Raw genomic sequence first — 26,817 nt, forward strand, 5'->3', positions numbered from 1 at the left:
GACAGCTTCTGTATTATTTAATTCCATGAATTTAACATTTTTAAAAAGCAAAATACAGGTTAGTTATTCTGATGTGGAGATATTAACATAGACCACATCAATAAAACATGCCTAAGGTATTTTGTCAAGTTGCTCTTCCTGGGACCAGAGTTAATGTACTGCTCAGAATAATTTAGTTACTCAGGAATAATGCACTGAATGCCAATTATGTTCCAGGTATCATTGAAGGTACTAGGAAAACTGTGGCGAACAAGGAAAGGAGAAAATAACCTGTTCAGTACAATAGAACTTATATTTTTTACGGAAGAGTAGATGAGGAGATAGAAAATAAATAACAAACAGATACATATATTTTAAATGTTTCTTTAACTAGAAAGTTACATAATTTATGAAATAAATAAAATATATAACTGATATAGGAATGGTCTTGTGGGGTTCCAGTAGTACTATATTGGCTAGACTTCTCACAAGAGTCTTTTAGTAAAGATAATCTTTAAATTGAAAGATAAATGATGGAAAGTAAGCAGAACTATAAAGGGAAAATATTTCAGGTAGAGGAGCAGTGACAGCAGAGTCTCTGAGGTTCAAAGAATGTGACGTATGAGAAACATAAAAAGCCCAATAGTGTGTCTGAAGCTTAAAGGAGAGAGTGCCAGAAGATAAATACTTTTATAATTTTTAAAAAATAATTATTATCTTCAATAGCTTAAATATCCCATTTAAAATGTCATCATGCCTTTCATTTATTAAAAATTTCCTTTTAGATAGCACAGACATAAATTTAAATGTTCACTTTGTTTGAGTTTCAAGGAACAATTAAACCAAATCGTACCATATTTTACTGGTATGGTTTACCTTGTTTTATTGCACATCTCTCTTGTGTTTCACAAATACTGGTTGTTTAGTTATTTTATTTTATTTTATTTTTTTACAAATTGAATGTTTGTGGCAATGCTGTGTTAAGAAAGTCTATCGGGGTCATTTTTCCAACATCATGTGTTTATTTTGTATCTCTGTGTCACGTTTAGGTAATTCTTACCATATTTCAAAGTTTTTCATTATTATTGTATCTGTTATGGTGAAGTGTGATTAGTGATATTTGGTGTTACTATTTTAATTGTTTAGGGGCACCACAAGCAGTGCCCACATAAAACTGTGGACTTAATTAACATATGTATGTGTGTTCTGACTACTTTACCATTCCCCTGTCTCTCTCCCTCTCCTTGGGCCTCCCTATTCCCAGAGACATAACAATATCTACATTAGATAATGGCCTCTAAGTGCTCAAGTGAAAGAGACAAGTGAAAATTCTCTCACTTTTAAATCAAAAGCTAGAAATGATTAAGCTTATTGAGAAAAGCATGTCAAAAGCCAAGACAGGCCAAAAGCTAGTTCTCTTCTGCCAAACAGACAAGTTGTGAATGCAAAGGAAAAGTTCTTAAAGAAAATTAAAAATGCTACTCCAGTGAACACACAGTTGATAAAAAAACAAAACAGTCTCATTACTGATATGAAGAAAATTTTTGTGGTATAAATGATAATTAAGCAAGTCACAACATTTTCTTAAGACAAAGCCTAATCCAGACCAAGGCTTTCACATTCTTTAATTCCACGAAGGCTGAGAGAGGAGAGAAAGCTTCAGGAGAAAAGATGGAAGCTAGCAGCATTGTTCCATGGGATTTAAGGAGAGAAACCATCTCCACAACATTATAGTAAAGCAGGAGGCTAGGAGACAGGGCTGAGATTGGATGCAGGGGCTTGCAGTATGGGTGAAAGTCTAACTAAGGAAGACTGATAATCACAAACCAGAACAGGCCTCAACCTGCTTGTTAGTTACCTAGGTCACTTTACATGAACTTTAGCTAATTGCAATATCATTTACATTGTGGTGTTAAAATTTCTTTGCCCTTGACATCACCATGACAGTTCCCAAACAACTATATAAAGTATGGAAATGGGAGGGAACTGAATTTCAGGAGTTAATACACAAATCCTTAGTAAAAGCCAAACCCTTACCTTGAATATTCCTCCCCTCAATTAGTAACACTTTAGAAAAGCAAAAACCCTTTCCTTTGGGTGCAGCTGCTCCTTTGGAGCCTGCCCACTGCCTCTCTTGACAAAGCACACTTTCACTTTCTATAAAAGCTACTTGCTTTTGGCTTATGTGGTATGTTCTAAAATTCTCTTCTTCTGATGATCACCAAGAATCTGAAAGAACATCTACTCAGAGGACAGATACAAAAGCATAAGGTAAAGCATCAAGTGCTGATGTAGTAGCTATAACAAGCTATCCAGAATATATATCTAAGAAATTGATGAAGGTGGCTACAATAAACAATAGATTTTCAATGTAAACAAAACATCTTGATATTGGAAGAAGATGTTCTAAAACTTTCATAGCTAGAGAGGAGTAGTCAATGTCTGGCAACAAACCTTCAAAGTATAGGCTGACTCTTTTTAGGGGCTAATTCATCTTGTGACATTAAGTCAAAGCCAATGTACATTTACCTTTCAGAAAATCCTAGGGCCCTTAATAATTATGCTGAATCTGCACTGCCCATGCTCTATAAATGGAACAGCAAAGTATGATGGTGGCACATCTGTGTACAGCATGATTTACTGAATAGTTTAAGCATATTTTTGAGGCCTACTGTTCAGAAAAAAAAGAATTCTTCCAAAATATTACTGCTCCTTAGTAACTAGTCACCTTAGAGCTCTGATGATTAATGTTGTTTTCATGCCTGCTAAAACAACATTCATTGTGCAGCCCATGGATAAAGAAATAATTTTTACTTTTGAGTCTTATTTAAGAAATACATTTTGTGAAGCTACAGCTGCCATCGATAGTGATTCCTCTAATGGATCCAAGGAAATTCAATTGAAAACTTTTTGGAAAGGATTTGCCATCTAGATACCATTGAAAAACATTTGTAACTCATGGGAAGAGTTCATTAACAAGATTTTGGAAGAAGTTAATTCTAACCTTCATAGATGACTGAGAGAGGTTCAAGAATTCAGTGAAGGAAGTAACTGCAAATGTGGTATAAATTGCAAGAGAACTAGAAGTGGAACCTGAAGATAAATTGCTGCAATTTCATGATAAAATTTGAAGGGATGAGGGCTTGTTTCTACGAATGAGCAAAGAAAAACGTTTCTTGAGATTGAATCTACTCCTGGTGAAAATCTGTGAACATTTAAGTGACAACAAATAAGTTAGATTACATAAACTTAGTTCACAAAGCAGTGGCAGGGTTTGAGAGGGTTGATTCCAGAAAGTTCTACTATGGTAAAATGCAATCAAAGAGCATCACATGCTACAGGAAAATTTTTTGTGAAAGGAAGTCAGTCATAACAAACATCACAGTTGTCATGTTTTAAGAAATTGCCACAGCCACCTTAGCCTTCAGCAACCACCAGCCTAATCCATCAGCAGTTGTTAACATTGAGGCAAGACCCTCCACCAACAAAAACATTACAACTCACTGAAGGCTCAGATGATTGCTACATTTTTAGCAGTAAGGCATTTTTAAATTAAGATACGCGCCTTATTTTGCTAGAGATAATGCTATTGCACACTTAATAAAATAAAGTGTAGTGTAACCATAACTTTTATACATACTGCAAAATCAAATCATTTGGGTGACACATTTTATTGTGAAAGAAAATCACAAGCCAATATATGTGTTTGAAAGAATGAGAATGTACCTTCACAATAAAAATAAAACAATTAAGTGTCAGAGTGAAATGTCAGAGATATCAACCGTCAAATGTAATACTTTAGGAAATCGGACATTTCATACTTAATAACATAATATATAGTTTGATTAGAATTTTTTTGTTTTATTTCAATAACAGTTGATGTCAACTATTGATTCAAATTGCTTGAATTTAACTATATTTTATATGATATATTTTTCATATAGCATGATTTTTTAAATTGAATTAGAAAATTCTTATTCACAAATTAAATTGTAAGAAAAGTCTTTTGGGTTTCAAATTAATAATTGGAATACCTTTGGCTTCATTGTAAGCAAAGATGGCAATTTATATTGATGTCGAATATTGGGTGATGGAATCAAATAAGAACATATTATTAATGTAAAGACCGAACGATTAATTTATTATATATTCATTCTATGGATTGCTTTGCTTGGTAACTTACCTTGTTCATTTATGTTATATATAATTGCTATTTTTCTTTAAATGAATCCTATCCTAAATTCTTTTGACTGGAGTTACTTCCTTAAACATTATTTTTTTATTAATATTTCAAACAATTTTGTTTGACAGTTTCAAGAGATCTTAGAATAAATTCTATAGTGTTAATTTGTACTTGTTTCCTGATTTAGAATATTCACTACCAAATGGATAAGTATTTTCAGAATTAAACATTTCCTAAGAATAGGAAATATGCATTATAATTTATTTTAATCATATTATTTTAGTAAAAATATTTGTAGCAAAAAATATACTAACCTTTGGAAATAAGAATTTAAAAAACATATTTTAGTGTGGCAAATAGGAACATACTTTAAGAAAATACTTATTTACACAATTAAATATTTTTAAAGAAATTATCACCCCCCAAATTTTAGCAAGTATATAATCAATCATCTTTTGCAAAAATGTAGGTTGTAGTCTGGTTTTGGCTTGTTAACAATCATTGACTTACTAAAATCTTAATATAATAAGTTGAAATATCTTAGTGCTTAGTTTAAATAATAAATATCTTAGTGCTTAGTTTAAAAAAATGTTATTCTTGAATGTATATTCTTCATTTGACTATACAATGCATGAAGTGCCACTGTCCATGAAAAGCAATGTCATACCTAAAATATCTATATAAAGTTTGGGGTTATGTGTCTCCAATAAACATTATGACCTATAGGAAAGCAAATGGAACTTGCAGTAAGAAAACTTGAACTAAGATATTCATTAGATTTAATACCGTTTCAAAAGATACACCAGTGATCTTTCCTTAATGAAGGTTGTCAAGTTGATACTAAAGTCCATACAGAGAAATAAACATGTAAGAATAGCTATGCATACACTGAAAGGAAAAATATATAAGGAAATAAATAATCTTACCATATATTACAACATATGATGAAGACTCTATAATTAAAATAATGTGGCACTGGCACATAAATGGAATGTAAATAGACTAGGCTATATATATAGATACATTATATGACAAAATAATATATAATCATTTTAATTACATAGAAATTCACTATATTTATATACAATTTAATATAATTATAAATTATATACAATATACATTATATTACCTTTGCAAAAAAACACTTGTTTTCAGACAACCAAGTAGTCATTTGAAAATACCTATATTAATGTATTTTATTTTCATTAGCTTTCTGTATTGGCTGTTCTAAGACAATACATTGCTTTGTTTTTTTATTTTTCTTAATACATACATTTTGCCTAAGAGTTGCCTTAGTTATATTCCATTAGTTGATCTAGACAGTACTGTACTTCAACTTTATTCCTAAATAATTTGTTACATTATATTTAAAATTTAATATAATTTTAAAATTTATTTCACAGATATTTCATTATGAGAAATGGTTACTTACATATCTCTCAAAATCAGATAATAATATCCCAATAGAAATACCATATACTTCACCAAAACTTAACACTGAACATTCTATTTAGGAAAATTTTATTACTTCTATGAAAAAGAATATATTTTATGTAATTTAATTGAAATTATGCATTTATTGTTTTGGTGCTGCAGCACAATCTCAATGTTAAAAATCTGTTAGTTTCAAATGACTCTAAACAATACATTTGTAAAACTGGTAATGCCTTTTACGCCTGTCTCTCTCTGCTAAGGGGTATTCCTCAGTTCTCTTTTCCTTTATACTTTCTACTGAGAACAGTTTTAATGTCTATACATTGAATTTAATATATGGTTTAACTTATCATCAGTTCTATTTGGTTCACTTGAAAGCTATGTGTTTCTTTATTGTTCTTCAAATTTTTGAAAAATATTAGTTAAAAGTTATTTCATGCCACTGCTACAATGATCTAGTATTTTAGAATAAAAGAATCATTACAGTACCAAGATAAACTGATGTTATTTCTTCCTGAAATCTTAACACTGCATTGTACTTTCATTTACTGAAGAAAATTAGAGTTGGGAAATGAAAGAAAAAAATTTACACAATATGAAGAGAAGTTTTTAAGAATATCACTAAAAGCCATCATTCCATATATGGATATGTTTTTGTTAAAGATACCAAGTTGAAGGAGTTTGCCTTTTTCCATTCATTTTAATTAGTGCTTTTGCAAATTCTTTTATAACTGCCTACATTTCAAGCAGTGATATGTTCTGAGATGGTATTCATCAGGTTGTCATTCATTCTGTGAAGTTAAAACTAATTGGCAATAATTTCTAGAGGAGCTTGTTTAAAAAAAACATTTTTAGATAGATATTTTAGCAGTGGAAAATGTTTCAAACTGTCCAGCAACCAGATGGTTCAATAGAAATAAAAGAAAACTGCATGTTTCCCAACCTCATGCATTGCCTTGGCATGTGAAAGAAAGTGAAACTGTAAAAAAGTTTTCTGAGAATCCAGATATGAATTTTAAACACAATTTTCAACAAAAATAGCTAGAAATCATTTTAAGGATAGAACAGGAATATACTGAATACTCCACCATTAGAATTGTGTGAATTTCATGCAGACATAAGGATATTAGGGAAGATTATGTGCAATAATTTTATCTGGTTGGAACTCAACCATGATATTTTTTTCTTTTTGAGACAGATTGTCACTCTGTCCCTTGGGCTAAAGTGCTGTGGTATCATCATAGCTCACTGCAACCTCAAACTTTTGGGCTCAAGCAATTCTCTCACCTAAGTCTCACTAGTATCTGGGACTATTGGCATGCACTACTAGGCCCGGATTTTCTTATTTTTTATTTTATTTTTTTTATTTCAGAGTTTTATGGGAGTACAAATGCTTTGGTTACATAAATTGCTTTTGCACTAAACAAGTCAGAGCTGCAAGTGTGCCCATACTCAAGATAGTGTACACTGCATCTGTTAGGTGTGAATTTACCCATCCTCTCCTATACTCTCCCACCTGCCTGCCAACCTATGAATGTTACTTCCCATATGTGCACATCAGTGTTGATCAAGTACCAGTTTAATGGTGGGTACATGTGATGCTTGTTTTTTTCATTTTTGTGATACTTCACTCAGAAGAATGGGCTCCAGCTCCATCCAGGATAAAACAAGAGCTAGTGAACCATTTTTTTTTTAAATTGTTGAGCAGTACCTCATGGTATACATATACCACTTTTTATTAATCCACTCATGTATTGATGAGTACTTGAGTTGTTTTTTCCACATCTTTGCAATTGTGAATTGTGCTGCTATAGACATTCATGTGTGTTGTCTTTTTTATAGAATGTCTTTTTTTCTTTTGGGTAGATAACCAGTAGTGAGATTCTTGGATCAAATGATAGTCTTTTAGTTATTTGAGGCATCGCCATACTACTTTCCATAGAAATCAGCAAGAAAAAATCAAATACTCCCATTAAAAAGTGAGGAAAGGACATGAATAGAAACTTTTCAAAAGAAGATAGACTTATGGCCAACATGAAAAAATGCTCAACATCTCCAATCATCAGGTAAAGGCAAATCAAAACCACCATAAGATATCACTTAACTCCAGTGAGAATGGCTTTTATCAAAAAGTTCCAAAACAACAAATGCTGGCATGGATGTGGAGAGATAGGAACACTCATACACTGCTGTTGGGACCAGCTATTTTATTTATTTTATTTTTTATTTATTTATTTTATTTTATTTTTATTTTTTGTAAAGATGGGGTATCACTCTTGCTCAAGCTGGTCTCAAACTCCTAGCCTCAAATTATCTACCTTCTTTGGTCTACCAGAATGCTAGGATTACAGGTGTGAGCCACGACACCCAGCCTCAACTATGCACTTATAGAATCAACCAGATATACACTAGACCCAGAGCTGACAAAATAAAGCTATTTATTCTCCAATAGAAATAAAGTCATTGATAAAATATTAATATATTGTACTATTCTTCCTGAGGAAATAACATTGATAGGTCTATTATCCACAAGATAGAAGTAGATGGTGTTGGGTAGAACCAGCTCTCATGTGTGTTCCTTGCGTCATTTATCCCCAAGATTCCTAGAGTGAGCTCAATTTTTAATTAAAATTCAATCCACTAAGAAATCAATATATAAAACTGAACAAAAGCAAACAAACAAAAACATTTACTTGCAGATTAAGAAAGATAAAGGCAGACAATCCTTCAATAGTTGTTCTCCAAGTGTGGTCCTTGATTCAGCAGCATTAGATTACATGGAAGTTTGTAAGAAATGCAAATTATTGGACCTCACCTAAACCTACAAAATTATAATCTCTCAAAGTGGGCCCAGCAATCTGTGTTTTTAAAAGCTCTGGATGATGGTGATACATGCTAAAATTTAAGAACCATTACTATAGAACAAAATGTAAATAAAAAATGATTTTAAAAATTCTTTTAGAAAGTAAGGAAAAAGGACACTATATAGTTAAATTTATGAAATAGTGAATTCTGGACTCAGAGTAAAATGTATAGGTTTACATGTCATTTATAGGCTCACAATTGATATTTTAAAGATACACTTTACATTTTAAATACTTAAGGAAAATAAGATCGTATAAAAGGATAATCATCTCTCCCATATTTTTAAACAAATCTATCATAACAATAAAACCAAAGTACATCATAGTATACATAAACATACACACATATACTTACACATACGTGCATACATTTATGTCTCTTGCATATTTAACCTGAAAATAAAATAAATCTCCCTGCGAATGGTTAAATTAATGTATAAACAAGTGTAAAAGAGAAATTTGTTAAAATGGAGTTTACATGGACACCAGATACATAAGATATATGCAATTCAATTTTAATATAATGTTTTTTCTGTATATTTTCTTCCTAATTAAATATTGTATCAAATTATAACTCATAATCCTAGGTTTCCTGAGAATTAGATACTTAATGATCTATCTCTTAGAATGACCTACCTATATATTCCAGAGTATGAATAATCTATGAAAATGATTTGAAGACATTCTTTACTCAAGAGTATTTAATAGGGAAAAATATAGGATGAGGATCTGGTTATGAAATATGTGTTTTCTGGCTTCTGGAGAACTTGCAGTATTACCAAATATCATCTTTAATATGATTGTTACTCTATATATTTTCTACACTTGAGAAAAATGTATACAGAGGCTGGTTTATGATAATAGACTGTTTTTACATTTCAAGTCATAAGATATATATATATTTTAACATTTTGGTTGCTTTTTACATCTATGCCTCTCCCTGGCAAGGGTTAGATGTATGCCCTTCCCCTCCACAATGCTCACTGCATTTGTCAGATGTGGGTCTAGGCCCCCAACCCCCAAATCCCTGATGAACGCCACCACCATTTGAGCACCATGTGTTAATCTGTCAGTATCAATTTGATGGTGAGTACATGTGGAGCCCATTCTTCTGATCTTATGTCACCTCACTTCGGATAATGAGCTCAAGCTCAATCCAGGATAATATAAGTGGTGCTAGCTCACTGTTGTTTCTTAAAATTGAGTAATATTCCAGTGTAAACATATACCAAATTTTAATAATTCACTTATGAATTGATGGGCACTTGGGTTGTTTCCAGATCCTTGCAATATTAAGATATTTTTAGACCTAGAGTATTAGTCTAATTTGCATCCATTAATAGCATGTCTCCAGTTTTCTTGATTTGTTATTGGTACTTCGTTACAGGAAGAGTTCAATTGTATAGAACATAATTAGCACACCAGGGAAATATATCCTCCTAGGGAAACTTAATCAATAAATATTACAAATTTTAAATGATCTTTCAAGTTACAAAAAATAGACTACTTAATTTAATATTTGAAACAATGTATAGAATACAAAAACATTTAGGAATATAGATAACACAGTTCCAACAGCAACTTAGATAACTAGTGTCATTATATATTATAGAATACTAGTTATTATATATTTCAATAATTAGAAATTCAACATGTTTTTAAATTTATTTTTGATTATTATGTATTCATAATAGTGTACATATTTATGGAACACATGTGATGTTTTGATATAGTGCGTAATGATGAAATCTGGGTAATTGTGGTACCCATCACCTCAAGCGCTTATCATATCTTTATGTTAGAAACATTCCAATTCCACTCTTTCAGGTATTTTTAATATATAATAAATTGTTGATAAGTATAGTCACTTTATTGTGCTACTACATACTAGATCTATTCATTTTATTTAACTGTATTTTTGTACCCATTAACCATACCCTCTTTATCCCTCCCCCATTACCCCTTCATGCTTCTGGTAACTATCATTCTACTTTATCTTCTTGAGTTCAATTTTTTTTTTAACTCCCAGAGATGAGTGAGCATATGCAGCATTTTTTTTGTTATGTCTAGCATATTTCACTTAAAATAGTGTCCTGTAGATGTATCCATGTTGTTGCAAATTATGAGATTTCATTCTTTTTATGGCTGAATAATATTCCATTGTGCATATCATATTTCCTTTATCCATGCATCCTTTCATAGACATTTAGGTTGATTTCAAATCTTGGCTATTGTGAATAGTGCTACAACAAACATGGGAGTGCAGACGCCCCTTTGATATATTTAATTCATTTCTTTTGGATATATACCCAGTAGTGGGGTTTCTGGATCATATGATAATCATATTTTTAGTTTTTTACGGATTCTTCATACTATTTTCCATAGTGGTTGTACTAATTTACATTTCTACCAGCAATATATTCCTTTGTTCTCTATTTTAATAAAATGTTACATTGCTTGCATAGTTAGTAAACTGTAAAATTAGTAAATTCAGTAAATTGGTAAAATTCACAAAATAATACATAGAAGTAAAATAACTTTTGTGACGAGTCATGTCATAGGACAAGTTGTGAAGGAAAATTGTGAAGCCTAGAATGTATGCCTTAATCCAGGGTGAGAATAAGTTCAAATGAACTGAAATTGTTATATAGAGTTAAACTTATTTTTTCCAGAAACTTCCCACACTCAAATATTTTAATAAAAGTACTGTCATCTTTGTTCAAAAGAAAATAATATTAAATTATCATTGAGAATTTTTTCACTATTAAGAATAATCTGGTATTAAAATTGCTTCATATATAAATATTACAAAAATATAAAAAATGTTTAAAATAATAAACAAGTGTTAGTTAATGTTAAAACAAACTTTGAAATATAAACAATACAAGAATATTATCTTAGACATGGATATATGAAAATGAACATTTGTATGCTGTTTTACTGTAACATATTTGGTCTATTTAATGTATTTGTTTAATTTTATAACATATTTGGTTAACTGTTGATAATAAAAAGGCAAATATATTACATATATAATATATACAGTCATATATACAGTATAATATATATATTCACATGTGTAGGTGTTTATATGTACATACTGTGTGTGTATAAATTAACATTGCTTCAAAATATCAATGTTGAAATATATCATATTAATATTTTATAATTTAAATATTGTTAATTATAAAACTAATCCTGATTTTATAAAGTCTACCTATAACAAAGTTTTCTCATGGTTAGCTGAAGTATTATACGTTTTCTTTAAGTTAATGGTTGTGATCTATGTGCCATTTCTCCACAGAGTTGATAAGTATCATATGCCCAGCAGAAATGATAATAATGGCACTATTGATGACAATAAAGTCACTTGATATAAATAAATATATGGTCTATACCACCCAGCAAACTAAAATGACATTCTGTCAATTTGTATATCTTAAATATGATCAACAATAGCTATTACAGCAATAATTAAGCAATAACTCTTCAGTGAAATGATAATACTATTAAATCAAGGCAGCAAGGGGAATGTGACACTGCAAGGGTATAAAGTAGAATGTTTTCAATTATATTAGGAGTTATATGTTAAAAGATTAACCAAGGTAATGTTGAGGGTCTCAATTTTTACCTAATGCCAAATAATTTTATAGAAGTATTAATGTAAAAATAGTTTATGTTCACATATATTATTTAAATATTATTTCTAATAAATTCTAATCATATAGTTTGGAAAAATTTTCACCAGTGTATGCTTTGGTCCAAATTTGGTTTTAAATCCAGAAAGAAAACAGTTGAGCTTCACATAAGTCATTATTTAGCATTTCATTAAATTCTATAGTATTTGTCCAACAATTAAATAACATCATACTCAAAATATGTAATGGAAACAAAAGCGGGAAAAAATGTTACTTGAGCATATGCCATTAAAATGATCAGTAAAATAATTCTGGATTGCATTTGGCCATATGACCCTCCAGAATAATGGTAACTAGGCTTAGATAATAATCATAATGTCATTTGTGTTAAGGCCTTATGACTGCTATGGTTAAGTGGAAAGTACAGCAGTTTTCATCAAATTCTCCATTCTAGGTACCTGAAAATCACCTGAATCACCTGAATCATCTGAATTCCCCTAATAGCTCCATGTTTCTGTTACCAAATTCTATTGGTTTTATATCCTTAACAATTGTTCTAAATTATTTTCTTCCTTGCATATCTAAAGATAATGCTGTAATTAAATAAGAAGTGATTATTTGATATCTATACTACTAAAAGAGTCATAAATTCTCTATCAATCTACACTCTTGTTTTATTCAATTGTTCATCTATATATCCTTTAGGGAATTTATTTATTTTCATATTCTTTTTAAAAATGTTTTTAATTGAATGATAATGATGACCAAGGCTATCAAAATATCTGGCATGAAGCAATGGAAATTCTAAGAGTAAAGTTCAGAGAACTAAAGGCCTACATCAAAAAGACAGAAAGATCACAAATTAACAACCTAATGTCACACCTCAGGGAACTAGAAAAACAAGAGAAACCAAATCCAAAGCTAGTAGAAGATAAGAAACCACAAAGAACAGACAAAACTCAATGAAAACAAAACAAAACAAAACAAAAATCCCCAAAAGATCAACAAAACAAAAAAACTGGTTCTTTGAAAAAATAAATGATATCAATAGATCATTAATTGGATTAACCAAGAAAAGAGAGAGGACTCAAATGCACTCAATCAGATATGAAAAAGGAGACATTACAACTGATACTACAGAAATATAAAAGACATTTGTGACTATGAACAACTTTATGCACACAAACTACAAAATCTAGAGGAAATGGATAAATTTTTGGAAACACACAAAGTCCCAAGCTTAAATCAGGAAGAAACAGAAATTTGAAACAGACTAGTAATGAGTAATGAGATTGAATCAGTAATAATAATAAAAAAAAATCCCAGCAATAAAAAGCCAAGTACCAGTTGGGTTCACAGCTGAATTCAACAAAACCTATAAAGAAGAACTGGTACATAAACTCCTGAGAGTGTTCCATAACATCAAGGGGGTGAGAATACTCCCTAACTAATTCTACAAAACCATTATCACATCGATACCAAAGCCAGGAAAGGATACTTCAAAATGAAAGAAAGAAAGAGAAAAGAAAGGAAAGGAAAGGAAAGGAAAGGAGAGGAGAGGAGAGGAGAGGAGAGGAGAGGAGAGGAGAGGAGAGGAGAGGAAAGGAAGGAAGGAAGGAAGGAAGGAAGGAAGGAAGGAAGGAAGGAAGGAAGGAAGGAAGGAAGGAAGGAAGAGAGAGAAAGAAAACTATAGACCATTATATTTCATGAACATAGATGCAAAAATCCTTTAAAAAATACAATACTAGCAAACCAAATTCAACAACATACTAAAAATATTATTCATCATGACCAAATAAACTCACCTCAGGGATGCAAGGATGTTTCAACATATGCAAACCAATAAATGATTCACCACATCAACAAAATTAAAAACAAGAACCATATGATCATCTCAATAACTGCAGAAAAATCATTTGATAAAATCCAGCACCCTTCATGAAAAAGATTTATAACAAATTACACATAAATAGGATATATCTCAAAATAATAAAAGCCATATATGACAAACCCACAGGCAACATATACTGAATGGGGGAAAGTTGACAGCATTCCCCTAAGAATTGGATCAAGACAACGGTGCCCACTGTCACCACTTCTATTCAACATAGTATTGGAAATCCCAGGCAGAATAATGAGGAAAGAGAAAGAAACAAAGGGCATACAAATAGAAAAATAGGAGCTCAAACTATTCTCATTTGCTGATAATATAATCTTATACCTAGAAAACTCTAAATACTCCTCCAAAAGTTTCTTAAAATTCATAAATAAATTCAGTAAATTCTCAAATTCAAAATTAATGTGCCCAAATAAGTAATCACTAGCATTTCTATACACTAACAACAACCAAGCTAAGAATCAAACCAAGAACTGAATCACATTTATGATAGCTACAAAAATTAGGTATATATATATATGTGTGTGTGTGTGTGTGTGTGTGTGTGTGTGTATAAACAATACCTAAGAATATACTGAACCAAGTAAGTCAAAGGTCTCTACAAGGAAAACTACAAAACACTGATGAAAGACATAATACATGACACAAACAAATGGGAAAACACGCCATGGATTAGAAGAATCAACATCGTTAGAATGACCATACTGCCCAAAGTGATTTTTAGATTCAGTCCAATTCTCATGAAAACACCAACATCATTTTTCACACAATTGGAAAAAAAACAATTTTAAATTTCATAGGGAATAAAGAAAGAGTCCAAATAGCCAAAGCAATCTTAAACAAAAAAGAAAAAAAAAATCTAGAGGTATCATATTACTTAACTTCAAATTATATTACAAAGCCATAGTAACCAAGACAGAATGGTACTAGAATAAAGGCAGAGACTTAGATCAATGGAACAGAATAGAGAATCTAGAAATATAATAAAATGAAACACCTCCGACAGATCTTTGACAAAGCAGACTGAAACATACACTGGGGAAAGGATGCCCTTATCCAATAAATGGTGCTAGGAAAATTAGATAGCCACAGGCAGAAGACTACAACTGGATCCCTATCTCTCACTATACACTAAAATTAACTCAAGATGGATTAAAAACTTAAGCATAAGACCTGACACCATAGAAATTCTAGAAGAAAACTTAGGAAAAACTCTTCAGGACCATGGTTTAAGCTAAGAATTTATGACTAAAACTCCAAGAGCAAATACTACAAACACAAAAATAAATAAAGGGGACTTGATAAATTATAAGGTTTTGGCACACCAAGGCAAATAATTAAAAGGAGAAAATAGACAACCTACAGAATGAAATAAAATATTTGCAAAGTATACATCAAACAAATAACTAATATACAGTATCTAAGAGGAACTCAAACAAATCAGCAAGAAAACAACAAATAATCCCATTAAAAAGTGGACAAAAGCATGAGCAGGGTTTTTTCCAAAGTAGATATAGAAATGGCCAATAAACATATGATAAATTTCTAAACATTGCTAATCATGAGGGAAATGCACATTAGTATAAAATCACAATGAGACACTAACTTAGCTCTGACAGAATGCCCATTATTAAAAAGCCAAAAAAACAATAGATGTTGGCACAGATATGGTGAAAAGTGAATGCTTATGCATTTTTGTTGGGAATATAACTTAGTACAACCTCTATGAAAAACAGTATGGGGATTCCTCAAAGAACTAAAAGTAGAATTATCATTCAATCCAGCAACATTGCTACTGGGTATCTACAAAAGCACTCATGAGTTTATTGCAACACAATTCACAATTGCAAAGATATGGAATCAAACTAAGTGCCCATCAGCTGATGAATGGTTAAAGATATATACTGTGGAATACTACTCAGCCATATAGAAGAATAAAGTGATGTTTTTTTGCTGCAACTTGGATCAAACTAGAGGCTATTATCCAAAGTGAAGTATCTCAGGAACAGAAAAACAAATACTGCATGTACTTACTTATAAGTCGGCATGCAACAATGAGTATAAATGGGCCTACAGAGCCATATGACGGACTATGGAGACTCAAAATAGGGTGGGTAGGAGGTGGGGGAGGGATAAAAAATAATCTATCAGGTACCATGTACACACTATTTGGTGATGGGTACACAAAAAGCCATGACTTCACCATTATACAATTCATCCATGTATCAAAAACCACTTGTACCCTGTAAATCTGTTGAAATTAAAAAACGTAAATAAAACACATTGTTGGGCCTCAAACTCAGACTTTTTGATTCAGCAGTTCTGGGGTAGGGCCTGAGAATTTGTATTTCTAAAAAGTTCCCAAGTAATTCTGATGCTGCTAGTGCAGGAAGCACATTTTGAAAACTACTATTGAACAATTTTGAGCCAGGTAATTACAAAAACCAATTTATAATTTAAAAGTGTCTAAAGGTTTATTAGGAGGTAATTAACCTAAGGCCTTAGGGGAGGAAAGACAATTTCAGGTAAAAAGAATAGACTTCCTGAAATCTTCAAGTAGCAGGGGATTGATTTCTTTTTCTTTTTCTTTTTTTTTTTTTCTGCCAAATATAAAAGGCTGCTGAAGTCACAGCTTGAATAGTGAAAAAAAATGTCGCAAAAGAAGACCTAAAAGAGGCAGATCAGGGTAGAGAAAGCTTCTTCAGGGCCTTGTAGAGCATGCTAATTACATTGATTATCATTCTAAAGCTATAAAACCCATTGGACAGCTATAAATAAAGAAATAACATGACCAAAATTATTTTAAATGTTTGAGGGAAAAATTGAACTAACAGGGGAATAGTAAACTAAAGAATTAAATAAAATAATGGGAAATAAATCAATGTTTAACAAAGGTATAATGATCCCAGCTTCATGTGTACATGTATGAGAGTATTAAAAACAATAATTTACATTTTTATAGTCTCTTGAATTTTGTAAAGTATATTTATACACATATTTAACTGACTGTATTATTATCACTTGAAGTACATGGAAATTAATTATTCCCATGAGAAGATAAAGGACAAGTTTGTGATGAAATCAAATGAATCTGTGACATCTTATTAGCTAGATTTAGAAATCATCTTAGGGATAACCTGAGGCTTAAAGACAAAGTGAGTTAAGCCTTATCAGATATTTTGGGAGTATAAAGTAGCCCACAAGCAGAAGACAGATGACTCTAAAAACAGAAACCTCAAACCATTGGTATTTCCCAAAGAAGCATTTATATGAAGTCATGTGTCATATCAACTGGTTTGTACATCTTATAATTAGGAATTAATGAAAGATAAAATGATCAAATAAAATGGCTCCAGGAGTAAAATAGGAGTAGGAAAGTAAAAATTCACAAAATTTTGGTTGGTCCAAATCAGTAAAGTCATAAAAAACCTCATTGGAACAGAAGTATGCATCTTGCTTTGTTGATCCTTTTTACATTGTGCTCACCGTAGCCCATGTGTACCTGGCAGATGCCTAGTTCTAGCACTGAAGCATAACTGAAACAATAGCCTCAATGTGCACATATCCAAGTTTATTTGTCACTGGTTCATTAATGTCTGGTATTCTTCAGGAGAGAAAACATGACGCTGTTTTTAGTGAAGTGAATAAAAATAAGATGAAAGAACCATAGGTATACACTGAATTGATTTAAATGGTCATTTGTACACCATGGAGTACTACTCAGCCATAAAAATGATTAGATAATACCTTTGTAACCATCTGTATGTAACTGGAGACCATTCTCCTAAGTGAAGTATTATAAGAATGGAAAAGCAAACACCGCATGTACTTGCTATTAAATTGGAACTAACTGATGGAACACACATGTACACAAATGGAAGTAAAACTCAGTGGAAAGCAACCAGAGGGAGAAGGAAGATGGGAAGGGATTAAACAAACCAGATGGGTACTATGATCACTATTTGGGTGACAGCCACACTTATAGCCAGGACTGAAGAATTGCAAAAATGATCCATGTAACCTAAAACATTTATACCCCCTTGATATCTTGAAATTTAAAAATACATATATACATATATATATATTTTTCATTGGTACACTTTTTATTTACTCATCAATTATTTATTGAGCATATAGTTTGTCAATGACATGAAAAAGAACCTGGGAAGATGAAAAAAATATTTACCAAAATAGAAAATATTAGATTTCCTTTTTTTCAAATTTTTTCCAAATTTTTATTGTTGGAAAATACTAATAACATAAAATTTACTATCTTAACCATTTTTATTTGTACAGTTCAGTGGCATTAAGTACATTCATATTGTTGTCAACCATCCATACCATCTATGCACAGAACTCTTTTCAGCTTGTGAAACTGAAACTCTGTACTTACCATGCAGTAACTCCCTACTTTCCTTCCCCTTAGCTTCTGGCAACCACCATTCTACTCTCTGTCTCAATTATTTTGACTACTTTAACTACCTCATCTAAGTGGCATTATAAAGCATGTATCCTCTTATGACTGATTTATTTCACTTTCCAAAATGTCCTCCAGGTCCATCCATATTGTAGCATTTGTCAGCATTTCCTTCCTTTTCAAGACAAATATTTCACTGCACAAGAGTTCTAATTCTCCACATTCTTACCAACACATGTTATGTCTGCTTTTTGTTTTTGTTTTTGTATTTGATAGTAGGCACTAGAATGGCAGTGAGGTAGCATTTCATGTAGTTTTTATTTGCATATTCTAAATGATTAATGTTTTTGATTGTGTGCTTATTGGCCATTTATATACCTTCTTCTGAAAATTTTATACAAGTCCTTTTCGCTTTGTTAATTAGGTTGTTAGAATTTTTTTGTCTTTGAGTTTCATGAACTTTCTATATATTCTGGATATCAATCCCTTTTCAGATATATGATTTGCAAATAATTTATGTGGCAATGGTTTCTATGAGTTACCTTTTTACTATGTTGATAGCGTCTTCTGATACTCGATTGTTTAAAAAATTTCATGAAGTCCCAATTTGTCAATTTTTTCTTTTGTTATCTGTGTCTTTAATGTCATGATCAAGATATCATTGCCAAATCCAATGCCATGAAGCTTGTGTTCTGTTTTCTTCTAAGAATTATATTTTATACCTTTAGATCTTACATTAATTTCATGTATCCCTTTTGAATTCACTTTTGTATAAGGTGTCAGGTAAATGTCTAACTCCAGTCTTTTGCATATGGATATCAAGTTTTTTTCAGCACTACTAATTGAAAAGACATTTTCCTCAATTGAATAATCTTGGCATATTTTTTTGAAAAATTGACTATAAATGAAAAGGTTTGTACCTGAACTCTCTATCCATTTCATTGTTCTATATGTCTGTCTTTATGCCAGTATCACACTACTTTTATTACAGTAGTTTTGCAGCAAGTTTTGAAATCAGAAAGTCTGAATCCTTCAGATTTGTTTTCCTTTTTCAATATTATTTTGGCAATTATAGGTATACTATAGGACTATACATGAATTTCAGGATTGTGTTTTCTATTTCTAAAAACATGACATTGGGATTTTGGTAGAAATGGATTGAATCTGTAGATCACTTTGGTTAATATTGGCATCCTAACAATATTAAACCTTCCAATCCATGAACATGAGATGTCTTTCCATTTACTTACATTTCCCTTAATCTCTTTTGGATATATTTTTTAGTTTTCATTATATTAGTCTCTGCCCTTTTTGGTTAAGTTAATTCCTAAGTATTTTTTTTTTTTACAATTATAAAGGGAATTGTTTTCTAAATTTATTTTTTGGAATGCCAATTTTTAGATTATAAAATGCAATTGAGTTTTATTTGTTGAATTTATATCCTGCTACTTTGCTGAGTTTGCTTATTAGTTCTAAGAGTTTGTGTGTGTCTTTTTGTATAAAACTTTCACATATAAGATTACATCATCTGTGAACAGAGATTATTTTATGTCTTCCTTTCAAATTCATATGACTTTTATTTTTTTATTATATATTTTTAAATTTCTTGGTTTTCTGTATAATCTCTCTGGCTAGAATTTTCAGGACTATGTTGAATAGAAATGGTGAAAGCAAACATCCTTGCCTTGTTGCTGATCATAGAGGAAAAACTTTCATTTTTTTACTATTGAGTATGATGTTTGCTGTGGGTTTTTCTACACATGGATTTTACTACGGTGAGGATTTTCCTTCTATTTCTAGTTAGTTGAATGTTTTTTTTCATGAAAGCATGTTGTTTGAATTTTGTTAAATAATTTTTCTTCATCAATTGAAGGTTTTATTCCTTCATCCTGTTAATGTGATGTATTATAATGATCAGTTTTTATATGTCAAACCATCCTTGGATTCCAAGAATAAATTCCACTTGATCATGTGTATAATACCTTGATAGGTATTATATCAAGGCTGATGAATAGGCTGATATTCAGCTGCTGAATTTGATTTGTTAATATTTTCTTGGGGATTTTTACATTCATGTTTACAAAAGATGGTGGTCTGTAGTTTTCTTTTCCTGTGGTGTTTTTGTCTGGCTTTGATATCAAGGTAATTCTGGACTCATAGGATGAGTTAGAGAGTCTTTAGTTTTTTAGAAAAGTTTGAGAAGGATTGGTGTTAGTTTTTGTTTAAATATTTGATAGAATTACCAGTGAAGCTGTCAGATCTAGAATTTTTCTTTGTCAGGAGATTTTGGATAACTGATTCAATCATCTTACCAGTTATAGATCTATTTAGATTTTCTATCTCTGTGTGATTTAGTCTTGGTAGGTTGGTGTTTCTAGCATTTTGTCCACTTAATCTAGGTTATCTAATTCATTGCTGTACAGTAGCTCACAGTACAATATAATAGCTCACTCTCATGTGCTGAGTTCATGTACAGACACTCTGGTCTATAAACCCAGCTTAGTTCCTAGTCAACCACCCCAAAAATAAGTGCCGACTAGGTTAGTAGGCCATTTGCTATCACTGAACACTCATAGGAGACCCCAACTGAGAATGACTCAACTCAGGCAAAACACTGAGCCATAAAAGATAATGTATTTTGTTTTAAGCCACTAAATTTGGGTCATTTGCTAGACAGAATTAAGTGAATGGAGCAACAACAAATACCTCAAGTTTATAATTTGTAAGTTTTTAATTAAATGGGTCAATAAAATAGTCTCAGTAGACCTCTGGAACTTTCAATAGTCTTTGGAATGCTGAGTGTGACATTCTGTATTCTATTCTAAAGGATATTAGTTGTGAGAATACAAGATAACTAGTTCAAAACTGAATGTCTAGTCCCCTAAATGCTTGGCCCAATAAGAACCTTCTAGGTGCTTTCAGACGAAAAAAAAAAGTAAATAAAATTTCTTTTATCTTTTAAAAAATTCTCTAACACAACACTGACAGACACATAAACACTCCAAGTCCTCTTGTAAAAGTATGTTTTAAAAATAAGAAGTCATAATTCAAAGTAGAAAAATGATCATGTGTATATATTGTTTTACTTTCAGTTATTTTGTATACCTGTAAATATTAAATATTTTTAAATGTGCAAAAAATAAGACATCTGCCTCAATTTCCCTAAGTCTAAAATTTTAATTTTAGGTATTCTTATAGTCAAGGTTTTCTACAAAAGCCTACCTCTTTTGAATGTTTAGCCAAAATGTGTGGGTCTGCCTGACTTGCTGTGTGTTACCCTTTCCAGTGACTAGAAATTCTCCTGTCTTAATCACCAGATCTTCCTGAATTACATTGTCATAAAACAATTTTTAAATATATAAAACATTGTTAAAAAGTATTCATTCAGTTCAGTGTTCTTAATAGTACAACACTAATTCATTAAATAAAATGTACTGTCACTATTACCTCAGTATTTCCAATAAGTAAGAAAAATGTCTTTAAAAGTTGTTCTGGTGAATTTTTTCTCCTCTCCATTGCAATTGAACATTAAAGTTGTTTTACATTTAGATTATTAAGTTCAAAAATTGCTTGAATATTATTTATAAGAGATGCTGTATTACAATTTTAATGATCCATAGAACTCTAAAAACTCAATGATCACATCTGAACTTGTGTAATAAAACCACTCCTTTATTAAAGTATTTCACAAGGTAAGATATCTTTTTATCAATAATGAGCAGTGTGATCATTAACTATACAAATTAATTTGTCATAATGATGTAGTACTTCAAAGTAACAGTGGGATTTTCATTTTTTTCCTAGTTAAAATGGCTCAAGACTATCAAAAAATTATAAGCCCTTTAATTGTATAAGCCATATATTTGTGCAAATTTAAGACAGCTATCTAAAAGATATGCAGGTGTTTCATTAAAAAAAAATATCCTTTTTAATGATATACTTCAGTTACCAGGATACTAATAAACAATGCAATCTAGGCAATTAATAATGTATGATTACTACAAGTTATTTAAGAAATAAAGCCAAGTGTTATAAGACACAAGAGATGAGCAAAGTTTTGAGAAATCCAAGAAGGGTGAGTATATCATAATAAATGTTCTAAAATGAATCACTTTAGATGTAGAAGATAGATGTTTTCCTTTTTAAAAAGCCATTAGAAGGTGCTTCTTTTGGGTTAGTGTTCCATTATTTGTTATAACCATCTGGAATTTGAACACATTTCATATCCTATTATTTCCAGAGGAATAATTATTTGATAGTATTTGTGCCCCTGAGGTGTGTTAATGCTTAATTACATCTAAAAAGCACTCCAATAAGCTATTGAAATTAGCCCACTGGAGGCAGATAATCATATTTTATTTGTCATTTACAAAAAGTTATCGTGAGTAACAGAGTGAAGCCAGAATGAATCTTGGAAACTTATGTTTAAAATTTGGAATTTATAGTGAAAATTCAAAGTAATATCATACTTATATTTAAATTGTTTATTCACACATTGTAATAAATTCAGTAGCAAATAAATGCATACTCATAATATACATGAAGGTATGCTATGGATGCATGTTAACTTTTCAGTACTTTCTCTCTTTCCAAATGATTCACAAACAAAAATATAATATTTAAATCATTGAAATGTTTAAATTTCAAATTCTCTACGATTATAAATAGGCAAGTTATAAAATTTAAAAGACAATTTTAGAAACTTTAATATAGCATGTCTAAAATTTTAAACCTTATTTTAAATTCAATAGCAGTCATTCAATTTCCACATAGAATTGTGCATAATATACTATAAGATAAAACAACAAAAATAAATAATTTTGGTAGAGCTCAAAATGTTCTAGCACATACACATACACATTCAAAACTCTACATAACTGAGTGAAAAAGAAAATCAAAGAGTAAAATAAAAACAGGCTTAAATAAAAACAGTGCTAATAATCAATCATAACTATTGCCAAAGCTTTGTGGAAGGCGAGTTCATAGTATAAAATTTTATTGATAGGCAATAACTGTTGGAAACGTACTAATTAAATATTTAATTAAAAAATAGAATAGTATTGCCACATAAAATACTAGATTTCTAGTTCAATTTGAATTTTAGATAATTTTTATTTTAGAATAAATATGTCTTAAATATTGATTGTTAATTATCTGTAATTTAAATTGCTTTAGAGACTCTACATTTTTGTTTGATTGATCTGGCAAGTTTAACACATTAACTGTCATGTGAGTTGTATTTAACTTATGCTAGTTTTGAGCCCAGGGCCTTGTGAAGCATATGTAACTCACACATCTCTTTACCTTTGCAGCCACGTGGTGCATAGGCAACTCACGCTGTCATACTGTAGCTATGTAATGGGTGGCCCCTGGGCAAAACCCTGCAATTGGTTTGTGAAAATTTTACTTGTTGATGTTCTTATTGTTACAGTTATTGTTGATAATTCAGTTTTATATAACTCACGTAGAAAATAATAAAAAATAACAATTTTTTCATTAAATTAGAAAGGATTGCTTTGTTTTCAAAATGTTTATTCTATTTTCATAATAAGACATATGGTCCCAAGGAAAAAAACTTTTTTTCTACTGTGGCAATCAATGTGTTAAAATAGATATAAGTAGAAATTAAAAGATAAAAGAAGAAATGGTTATAAAAATTTACATAGAAATAAATAATCTAGATAATAGAAAAATTATATAACTAAAATTTCAATCTATGAAAAAATAGCCTGATAAAAAAGCTTGAAAACTCATCAATTTCTTTTTAATTAAAGACAAATGCAAAATTGCATAAGAAAGGAGAAATAACTCAAGGAGAAATAACTCAGAAATATTACTATGTAATATTTTCAAAATATAATAGTGATATTCTCAATAAGAAATTATTTGAAAGGACCCCCAAAATAGTTTAAATTAACTATGGCAAAGTCAACGTCAAGGTTAAATTGCCCTTGTAGAAACATACTTAATGATGGAGAAAAAAATATATGTTATATTACTGAGATTAAAAATAATTACAAAATACTATAAATAGTAATCTTAATTATGCCAGTATGTACTTCAATAAGTGCAAAGTAAAATGATATGAATAATATTCCATAAATCCTCTCTTCATTTCTCTTCATCTATTTCAGCCAACTAATTAGTCAATGCTCTTAATTTTACTGTAAAATATATTTAAAAAAATTCATTCTAAGTAGTCTAAAATAGTAAGCTACACTCTAGTTAGCCAAGGATTTTATGTGTTAAGATTGGCAGTACACAAATATTACCGTAAAAAAATAATGTTTCTATGACAAATAAGTTGAATATTTTAGAAGACTTCAACTGGGTTGTTAAAAAGAAAACTTGTATTAGGGAAAAAATAATGATACAAAATGTAGTCTGCCTTCAGATTGCTTTAAAATTGCTTTGAAGTTCTTACCTACTTTTAAGAAATCATAATATCAACTCTTGCATTATGCATTATAGATATGACTTTAAAGAAAACCTACAAGAAACTCCCCAACCCATGTATCTACACTAACAATGAGATGACAAATACACACACACACACATATATATATATATATATCTCCAGACCAATAGGAGGTGACAGATTGATTCTACCATGAAATGATGATGGTAGTTATCTGTGTGATGAGTTTTGAGGTAATTTAATTTTTATTTTTTAAAAATATTTTCTATGTTTTTAATAATTTTAACTAAAAACTTATCTTACTTTCCTGTTCTCTACCCAACTGCAGAGATTGTAGAATATATAACCCCAAAGTGTATATGTTCAAATTTTAATAATAATAATAGGAAAACAGATCTTATAGAAACTAAAGTTTATAAAATATAAGAATCTTCAATAAAAATAAAAATCAGAAGGTAAAGTGAATATGTCTAGAAACAATTTAAAAAATCAAAACATAACACAAAATTTTAAAAGCTGCCAAATGTTACACATACGTCCATGTCCCACTGAAAGATCATCACAGCATAGATGAATAAACAAACACTGGACTTAAATGAGACTCTAGAGCAAATGGACCTAACAGATATTTACAGAATATTCTACATACAAACTGTCGAATGTATATTTTTCTTATCAGCACATGGAACATTTTAGGAGATTGATGCTATTTTAGGCCACAAAATGTAGCAAATTAAAAAAATTGAAATCATGTTATGTGTTTTCTTAGATCAAAGTGGAATAAACCTAGAAAATAATTGCAAGGGAAACACTCAAATCCACACAAAGTCTTGGAAATTAAACAACCTGCTGTGGAACAATCATTGGGTCGATGATGAAACTAAAATGGAAAGCAAAAGAATCCTCACAATGAAAGAAAAAGAGAACATAATAATTCACAATCTATCAGATATAGAAAAAGTAGTGAAGGGGAAAATTTTTTTTTTTTTTTGAGACAGAGTCTCACTGTGTTGCCCAGGCTAGAGTGCTGTGGCGTCAGCCTAGCTCACAGCAACCTTAAACTCCTAGGCTCAAGAGATCCTCCTGCCTCAGCCTCCCAAGTAGCTGGGACTACAGGCAAGTGCCACCATGCCTGGCTGATTTTTTCTATATATATCAGTTGGCCAATTAATTTCTTTCTATTTATAGTAGAGACAGGGTCTCGCTCTTGCTCAGGCTGGTTTCGAACTCCTGACCTCAAGCAATCCACCCGCCTCGGCCTCCCAGAGTGCTAGGATTACAGGCGTGAGCCACCACGCCTGGCCTGAAGGGGAAAATTCATAGCTTTAAATACTTATATAAAACAGACAGAAATATCACAAATTATCAACCTGATATCAAATCTCAAGGAACTAGAAAAAGAAGAACAAAACAAACCCAAAGCCAGCAGAAGAAAAGAAAGAAAGCTCAGAGCTTTCCATCTTTATTTTTACTTTGGAACAAATTAAGATTTTGAAAAAAGTCAAAGAAATTAAAGCTACCCCTTTCTTTTCAGAAAATGAAACTAGATAGGAGAGAGGAAACTAGGAGTTCACAGAAACTGTGTAAATAGGATAAAATTGTTAGCAGTTTTAAACATGGAATATAATCTTCAGAGCATCTGTAGTTGCCAAAGAGTAAAACAAAAATTATTATATAATATGGATAAAAATGATAGAATCTTTCTATTTATTTTTGAAAATTACATATTTTAAAAACTAAATAAAATTATATATGATGTTGAATTAATTAATTAAAGACAAAATCATGAGAATAACAGAATTTTTTATAGAAAAAGGTTTCATAGTGTTCACTCTAGCTGAAAAATCAATGAATTGCTTTTGGATTAATATATGTGGCAGTTTTGGCTATGATAATTAATTTTTAATGAATTATATAATTGATGATTTCATACAAATATGTATATGCTACATAATTAAAGTTAAAACCCAGAATTTTTGGCTGGGCT

The sequence above is a fragment of the Microcebus murinus genome, chromosome 1 (genome assembly GCF_040939455.1).
Source record: "Microcebus murinus isolate Inina chromosome 1, M.murinus_Inina_mat1.0, whole genome shotgun sequence".
In the NCBI taxonomy this organism is placed as follows: Eukaryota; Metazoa; Chordata; class Mammalia; order Primates; family Cheirogaleidae; genus Microcebus; species Microcebus murinus.